The sequence below is a fragment of the Nansenia antarctica genome (genome assembly GCF_963989245.1).
Source record: "Nansenia antarctica genome assembly, chromosome: 1".
In the NCBI taxonomy this organism is placed as follows: Eukaryota; Metazoa; Chordata; class Actinopteri; order Argentiniformes; family Microstomatidae; genus Nansenia; species Nansenia antarctica.
The window spans coordinates 13,134,878-13,144,243 of NC_137674.1; positions in this window are offsets into that span (position 1 = coordinate 13,134,878).

Consider the following 9,366-nt stretch of genomic DNA (forward strand, 5'->3'; position numbering starts at 1 on the left):
AGCTCCATTTTCAATGGGAAGCTCTTGTGAAGACACTTGCCCTGGATGTTGCTTCTGTGACAAGTATTGCCCCATCTAAGAAAAACTGTTGGGAGTTTTGAATCATAAAAACATAGACATATTTGTTGAATCATAACTGGGTTAAACATTATAGGTGATTTTACACAGTTTACTGAACCACTAAACCATTGAATTGTTTGTTCTGTTTGTCATGTCCAGTAAATGTCCAGTCTGTGGTTAAAGTTATTTAGAAAGTAATTTGATTTGTCAACTCGAAACTTCCCTTTACCGTATGTCAATCATTACAGGGGAAGCACAACACACAACACACACCCACACACGCACACACACACCCACACACGCACACACACGCACACATACACCCACACACGCACACACACACACACACACACGCACACACACACACACACACACACACACACACACACACACACACGGACTAATACTGTATGCACAGACTATACACATACTCTGTGTGTGATCTAGCTACTTGTCATCTAGGTTTTGTTATTGTGAAGGTTGTTAAAGGGAAACTAAAAACTTAATTTGGTACCATAACCAAACAAGCCTAATCAAATGGTTTCATCTGAATCAAAGTCCAAACAGCTGGTAAAAGGCAGTTTGTGTGTCTGTGTGTGTGTGTGTGTGTGTGTTCACTCTAGCATAGGTCTTTAATTTAGTCTTCATTTGATCAAGCTTTGTGCTATAATGCTACTTTGTATGTGGAGGTTTTTCTAGCGGTCTGCCTACAGTGAATGTAATGTTGTTAATGTCCTTGGGTTTGTATTCCTGGGGTTCTGAAGGGTCAAGGACGACTGTAATTTCTATTGAATGAGAAATCAATGATCCTGAGAGAAAAAACATATCCGTGTTGTTTCCAGTCCAGAGCTCTGGTTACCTTTCCCATCATTAATATGAAACCATGCCATGAGCTACTCATTCTGTTAAAGTCCATAGCTGTGTGTTGTGTGCGTGTGTGTGTGTGTGTGTGCGTGTGTGTGTGTGTGTGAGTGTGTGTGTGTGTGTGTGTGTGTGTGTGGGTGTGCGTGTGTACTCACTGCTCTCTGTCCAACAATCCTTTTTTCATTTTTTGACGTGTTTGCACTTTTCGTCTTCCTTTTGTTTTCGAGGCAATTCACTCCCTCTTCTAGCGGAATCTGTAATCAGTGACAGTGCCTGTCATCTCTCTCTCTCTCTCTCTCTCTCTCTCTCTCTCTCTCTCTCTCTCTCTCATGCACGCCCTCTCTCTCGGTTTATGCTTTTGTTCATGGTCTCTCTCCTCTCTCTCCTCCTTTCCCTCTGTCATGTGTGAAAAGTGATGATGGTTAGACTCTTCAGGGATGGAGAGAGAAAGCTATACAACTCCCTGTCGGAAGCTACAATTCACTCAAATGAGTTTCTGAACTCCCTGTGATCACCATAAGCCATGTGTTTAGCTACCCAGTGTTATCCCACTCTCGGTTCTTCCGATTTGTATCTATCATGAGATGGAGAGTTGAACCTGTCAGGAGTGGGGGTTGAATTTCTTAACAGGATGAGTTTTAGATTGCAGACTAGTGATATTCCCCAAAGCAATGTAGACAGAAATGAGCTATTTCTTCGGAGAAATCTGTGATCTAATTGACAAAAATCCTTGCAAGCCATGCATAAGTTCTAATCCGTGCATGTTATACTAACACAGCCCTGGTATAGGCTATCATATGCCGAACCGCAAAATAGCATCCTTTTATACCTGGTTTTCCTCACCCAACAGCTGTTTTTACAATGCTATGTACCTTTCCCTTATATATTAGTGTATAATCATAGAACTCTCTAGTGATGTTACATGTGGCATATACTGAGAAACGTTCCACTTTCTGGGCCCTAGTTGTTATGGGAGTATGTTTTGGGTCATTGTCCTGCTCTATGATGAAGTGCTGTCCAATGAGTTTGGAGGCGTTTGCTTGTACTTGGGCTGACGAAGATGTTTCTGTCCAATTCCAAGAGTTAATCCTGCGGCTGCTGTCAGCAGTTACATAAACAATTAAGGCAAGTGAGCCAGTTCCAGTGTAAGCCATACATGCCCAAGCCATAACTCCTCCTACCATGTTTCACAGATGAGATGGTATACTGTGGATATTGGGCAGTCAATATTTTCCCGCACACTTTACTCTCTTCTCACTCTGGTACATTTACATTTTTGTCTCGTCACAAGGCCTTTTTCCAGAACTCTGCCAGGCTTCTTTTAGGTACTTTCTAGCAAACCAGCGTAACCTGGTAATGCTGTTTTTCTGGTTTGCACCTTGCAGTGTAGCCTTAGTACGGCGGGTTAGGGTTAGGATGGTATTCTCTGACTCATTCATGCCTACCTCCTGGATAATGTTCCTGATATGTGGGACAGTTGTTTTGGGAGTTTTCTTAATAATTCTCGAGCATTCTTCAGTTCTCCACTGTACAAGTCTCCTTTGGTTTACCACGCCTTTTGTGGTTTCTGAGCTCATTAGTGCTTACTTTCCTTTTAATGATGTTCCAAAGTGTTGATTTTGGTAGGTTTTAGCTATGTTTCGGATAGATGCTTTTTGATATTTCACCGTCATGACAGAAGTAACAGTAAAAAGCGTCGTTCTGAATGTTGAAACCAATATGTACACAAATACCATCAAGTCCTTGCATCCATACCTCTATGTAAACTGAGATTGGTTACATTTCTCCAGCCCCATCTGTCATCTGTTTACCAAGAAGTGTTGGGGAGCCCGCTGTGTTGTTGTTGAATGACAGATTGCACCTTTATGTGGTGGGGGAGCAGGTTTGTCAGCGGGCGCTGTGTTTCACAGCGAGCACCGGGGCTGAGATGCGTCACAGGGAGTTTTTGAGGCTTGACCTGGCGTCCGTGAGATGGGCTGTCAATCACCAAGCCTCCTGAGCTGCCAGTACTGCTGGCTTCCATGAAACACAACGAGCTGTACTGTCCAATAACTGAGGCTGCAACACAAATACCATCAAATCAAATCATTTAGATTTTCGAATCCAAAATGCTTCACTGTCCCATTGCTTACGCAGGGCACTTTATATGTAGATAGGGGTTGTTTTACCAATAGTCTAACTACTCAGCAATATTACAGTATGCTCCGAATATCACAATATTTGATCATATTGTGCCCTTTACGGAGCCTCTGCAGATGAAACAGGAGGATCCTCCCAGGATTCCGCAGGCGTGTAACAAGTGCCGTCCTCCGCATCCCCAACCAACAAGGCTGTTTTCTTGTCTTTTTTTCATTTTTTTTTAAAAACCCCTCTTCAAAGCTCTTGTCGCAACCACAGACTTAATCAAATCCCTCACACAATCACATTAGCATATATTCAAATGAGGAGTTGACAGGAGGCAGGAAACTCAAATGTCATAGATGCTTTTGATTAAGCTTGTGAAGAGGGGAATAGTCATGGAGACATTTAGCAGGCAGGAAGGAGCTTAGCCATATTAACACTGCTCTGGCTCACTGAAATCACAGCAGCCAAAAGGACAATGAGTTTTGCTGGAAAATATTATGATAATTTATTCACAGTTTTGAAAAAAGAGAGAGAGGGGGAGGGAGGGTGGAGGGGGGGAGCGAGGGTGGAGGGAGAGGGAGAGAGAGAGAGGGAGAGAGAGAGGGAGAGAGAGAGAGAGAGAGAGGGAGAGAGAGGGAGAGAGAGAGAGAGAGAGAGAGAGAGAGAGAGAGAGAGAGAGAGAGAGAGAGAGAGAGAGAGAGAGAGAGAGAGAGAGAGAGAGAGAGAGAGAGAGAGAGAGAGGGAGGGAGGGTGGAGGGGGGAGCGAGGGTGGAGGGAGAGAGAGAGAGAGAGAGAGAGGGGGGGGGGGGAGAGAGAGAGAAAGAGAGGGGGAGATGGGAAAGGAGAGAGAGAGAGAGGGGGAGAGAAAGAGAGGGGGAGAGGGGGAGAGAGACTTTATTTGACCTATCCCTCCCTAATCTGTGCTAGCTTTTCCACAGCATTACAATCAGCCAGTCTATCAATGCTGCCAAATATATGTGCCAGTGGAAAATGAAATACAGTAAACCTTCAACTCTTCCTGTCATCTAATGCATGGACTCTATCCATTATTTATAATTGGTCCGTGGCATGCAGACAGTGTTTTCAGTAGTATTGTTGTTTTCTCTTTCATTGTTGTTTATCTTGGTGGAGCACAGGCCTAGAAAGCAGCATCAAGGACTTTAAAAAGACCTATTTGAGGTCAACAGACAATATTGCAGCAGATCCAGATAGGAGAGGATTCGCTCTGCCTTTAAATCACAATGGTAGCAGTAGCGCAGTAACGATTAGGAGCCTATTTGTCGGTTTTTGAAAGACACTGTCATATTTCCCTCACATCTCACCCCAACACATTTGACATCTACCGTATGGGGGCTGTTGCATGCATAGCTACTAATGATGCCTACTCCTGGTAAACAATGCGCTTTAAATGGAGGCTACCTATTGGAACTGCACACCTCAGTCCAGGAGTTGAATTATTCTCTGTCTAGGAAATGGGCCCTTAGTGTCATACATCCCCAGTATAGAGAGATTCCAGATAAGAGCTTTATGTACTACCTTCAGTGATATAAGCCTCAATTGATAAGGACTTTACCTACCTTCAGTAATATACAGCTCGACTGATAAGCAGTTGCGGTGTTCAGACTCGTTGCTCAGCGGTGGAAGAGTGGGGGCGCAGGGCCGTATATCTCCTATCCTGTCGGATGGAGGAGGGTCAGAGAGGTCGTAGCTCTGCTAAGTGTGAGTAACAGCAGTTCACCCAGGCGAACAAAGATGAGCATCCAGATCCGCCTGTCAGGTCTCTGGAGAAAGAGCAGCGGCTGAGGAGGGCTTCTCCCTTTAAATCACTAGATGCCAACAACTACACGATCTGTGGTCATGTACAGTACATCAAATACCATGACATCATGGACTCAGACTTTTGTGTCTTGAAATCAGAAGTCCTCCCAAGCCAAAGACAAGGACACAAGACGACTATGTATGACTCCTGGGTCATCATTAACAAGCCAGAAAACTATTTCTAATGTTTATTTAATGTTTTTAATCTGACATAACACGTTTATATTGACCAATTCCATATGTTGGTTTAGAGGTAATCATGCGTGTAGTCAGGGACACACTAGTTGGGGGAAAAGTGGAACTGACTACCCAGGGCCCCAGCAGGGAGAGGGCCCTTGAAAGTACTGGAATTGAAGTTTTGTTTTGTTTGTAATGTTCTTTATTTCGAATGAATTAGTGTCATAACTTATTTAAGTTTGTGTGTGTGTGTGTGTGTGTGTGTGTGTGTGTGTGTGTGTGCTTGTGCTTGTGTGTGTGTGGATGGTGGCACTCAGTTGTGGCGCGTAATGCTGCGTAATGATTAATCAGAACATCTGTTTCCCTGTATCGCACGCCACAGATGCCGCCGGTTGCTCTGAAATGGTCGTGATCCTGATGGAATTCGGTACAACTTGAGTCCTATAGTCGTGGAATATCGATTCTGACAACCGAACACGCAACAACCAGACATTTCTTTATGCTAGTAGCCGTTGTAAGCTATTTTAAGCTTACCTAACTCTAACTCTGCATCAAGAATGTTGTTTTTGTCCGCGCTTCCGTTGCCTAAATGCGCGCGCATATTTTGATGACGTCGGCTGTGAAACCATCTATTCAAAATCCTACTCATCACTTACAAAGCCATCAATAATCTGGCCCCCTCCTACCTTGCCGACCTCGTCCCCCTCCACACCCCCTCCCGTTGCCTCAGGTTTGCCGACCAAACCACCCTCAAGACCTCCAGGACCAAGCTCCGGACCTGGGGTGATAGGGCCTTTTCAGCCGCAGCCCCGTCCCTCTGGAACGCCCTCCCCAACCACATCAGACAGGCCAACACCCTCCCAACATTTAAACAGGCCCTCAAAACCCACCTCTTCAAGCTTGCCTTCACCAGTTAACCCTCTCCCCCTCCCCTTCCCATGTGTCCCCAGCATTACTACATAACTACTTGATCTTTTCAGTTTGTAAAGCGTCTTTGAGTGTCTGGAAAAAAGCGCTATATAAGTCTAATTTATTATTATTATTATTAATATTAATATTAATAAACTAGGCCCGTCAGGACCAGGGCTGGCTACCACTGTGACGAACTTTTCAAACTCATGTGATTCCAATTCCTGTCACTGCTAACCAAACCGAACGAGTTCCTAAAGGTCAGATCCGACAGCCCTCTAGCCATTTTCCGTTGCCTTTTATAAACATCATGACGATGTTGCTGTTGGGGCTCTCGATAACATAAATTACATTATGATGGAGACAGTGGACGCAGAGTTTATGACAAAGCCAGTCTTTGTGTGTGTGTGTGTGTGTGTGTGTGTGTGTGTGTGTGTGTGTGTGTGTGCGCGTGTCAGCGTGCGTTTGTGTGTGGAGGCGGGTGAAGACCCTGCCTGTGTCCATGTGGCGCTAGTGTGTTGTGCAAACACTCCTCTCCCGTCTTACCGAGGACATGAGCTCATAGTCTGTGTGTGCTGAACTTTCCATCCCTGTCTCTCTCTCTCTCTCTCTCTCACACACACACACATACACACACACACACACACACGCACACACACACACACACACACACACATACACACATACACACATACACACACACACACACACACACACACACACACACTGCATATGTAGGGCAATGACTCTGTGAGTATAAAACACACTAAGGTGACCATCTGCTGTCTGTATCAGTGTTGTGTGTGTGTGTGTGTGTGTGTGTGTGTGTGTGTGTGTGTGTGTGTGTGTGTGTGTGGGTGTGTTCCAGCTGTGGTTAGTTACTGTAGAGGTCAGTGCTCTGTCAGGGGACTGTCAGCCAGGTCTCAGGGGACACTGGGGCTCCTCCGTTCCCATTTCACTGGTTCCTGTGGGACTGGGTTTGTTCCTGCCCCCCCCCCCCCCCCCGGCACACTGCTGTCTGGCTGACAGGGTCACCTCTGTGTTCTCTAAAGCATTGTCTGCTGCAGTCTTCCAAAAAGGCTTGTTCGCCTTGTCCCTGTATGGTATATAGACAGGGGGGTGTTAGCATGTATGTTTATAAAAGTACGTAGTTACATGCTAACACCCCCCTGTCTATATACCCCCCTGTGAATAGGCCATATAGTGTATATAAGTATATACGTTTACATAATAGATACATTCTCAGATTCCTAGCGGCATTTCAATTTTGTTGTACCCTTACAATGACAATAAAGATCATTCATTCAATCACGTTGTTAGGATGTCTCGTCCAGTATAGCCACTGGTATAGCTTAGATTTTTCACGGTACCTTTATCTGTCACCAACAGCGGCCTTTGTTGCAGATGAGAGGACCAGCACAGGATGACAGTAGGGAAACGACAGGCTGTAGGCTGGGGATGATTAGGGGGACATGGTAGCTGAGGGGCTTGGGTTGTTTAAGCGTTATGGAACGAGAAGCCGTGGTATATCGTGGATATCGGCACAGCTAGCGGGGTAGCGTCCCCTAGCCATGCCGATATCCACGATATACCACGGCTTCTCGTTCCATAACGCTTTTATACAACGGTTACCACATTTATCTATCAATATTTCACAAAAGAAAGACAAGACAAGCTTTTAATTAATGTATTTTAATGGAACTACGTTTTATTGTAAGTGTATTCATCCGCTGAACAGTTGTTTATTGGTTGCTAAGCAACGGTAAGAATGTAACTTCGATAACGGTCATATATACAAACGCGGAGTAATATGAAAAGATGTGTCAACATTCCATTTAGCCGTGCGTATGTCATGGATATCAGCATGGCTGGAACGCAAACTGACCAATAGAGACAATGGACCGGATCTATCCGTCCACGTAAAGGTTACTATAAAGCCCAATGCACACGGCGTGCGATTTTGTCGCACGACAACATTCGATTCTCAATTCACACCACCGAAGTGTGTGGGTGTGAATGGAGAATCGAATGTTGTCGTGCGCCAAAAATCGCGTCGCACGCCGTGTGCATTGTCTCATTCAAAACAATGGAATCGAATTCGGCGGTGCGACAAAATCGGGGCCGTGTGCATTGGCCTTAAGTCCACGTAAAGAACATTCTCATATAGTTCACCAACAGCAGCCTTTGTTCCAGATGAGAGGACCAGTACAGGATGACAGTAGGGAAACGACAGGCTGTCGGCTGGGGATGATTAGGGGGACATGGTAGCTAAGGAGCTGGGGTTGTTAGTTGTTAGTGGATCCAGGGTTGTCAGTGGAGCCCGGTACAGAGACATGTGTGCTGGCCTGGTGAGGCTTCTTTTACTTCCAGCAGTAATGATCAACTCTCCGGAAGAGTGTCACCACCATTATCTAGGAGGTCATGATGAACTAGCCCAGCTGTCAGCAGCTGAAGAGAAAGGATGCTATTTTATTGATCTCTATTGGCCAGCTGAGAGTCAAGGAGGGCTATCGGATATCAATAGATGAGATGCCTTGAAGGACCAACGTTTATACAATTTAGACATTCGCATTCATTTAATGGATGTGACTTACAACGACTGCATTGTAACTAACTAAGCTCAGCCAGCCTGTCCTGTCTTGTTCTAAGCAAGGCCAGCAGTGGCTATGTTTTGGTTTTGCTACCGCTAACCTTGATACTGCTAGCACCCCCCCCCCCCCCCCCTATTTTTGTTATATGATATATAATATGTCATATTTTTGCACTTGTCCCTCCTCACTGTACAAAGTGTGAAGTAAGCAACACCTATGCATCGGTACATGCATAATGGATCATCATATTTTGACAAACTGTAAACAGTCATATCCTGCCATATCTTAAATGCACCCCCGAAAGTACACTTTTTTAAAAAACTCGAACCGGTTCCTGTACGTCTCTGCCTGACTGACAGTTGTGTTGATCAGTGTTATTCTCTGCCCTGTGGTATGTGGCTGCCTCTCCCTCAGACACGTTGAGCCAGACAGCTGTAGCGTTGGCATCTGATTAAACAGCCATGGAGCGCCGCTGCCAAACGGTGTCTGTCTGCTGTCAGGGAGAGTGAGCTCCGTGTTCCTCATACCAATCTTAATAAACACCCACCTGAACACTGGAGGTACTAAACACTGTAGTTACTGATGAACACTGTAGTTACTGAACACTGTAGTTACTGAACACTGTAGTTATTGAACACTGTAGTTATTGAACACTGTAGTTACTGATGAACACTGTAGTTATTGATGAACACTGTAGTTATTGAACACTGTAGTTATTGAACACTGTAGTTACTGATGAACACTGTAGTTACTGATGAACACTGTAGTTATTGATGAACACTGTAGTTATTGAACACTGTAGTTATTGAACACTGTAGTTATT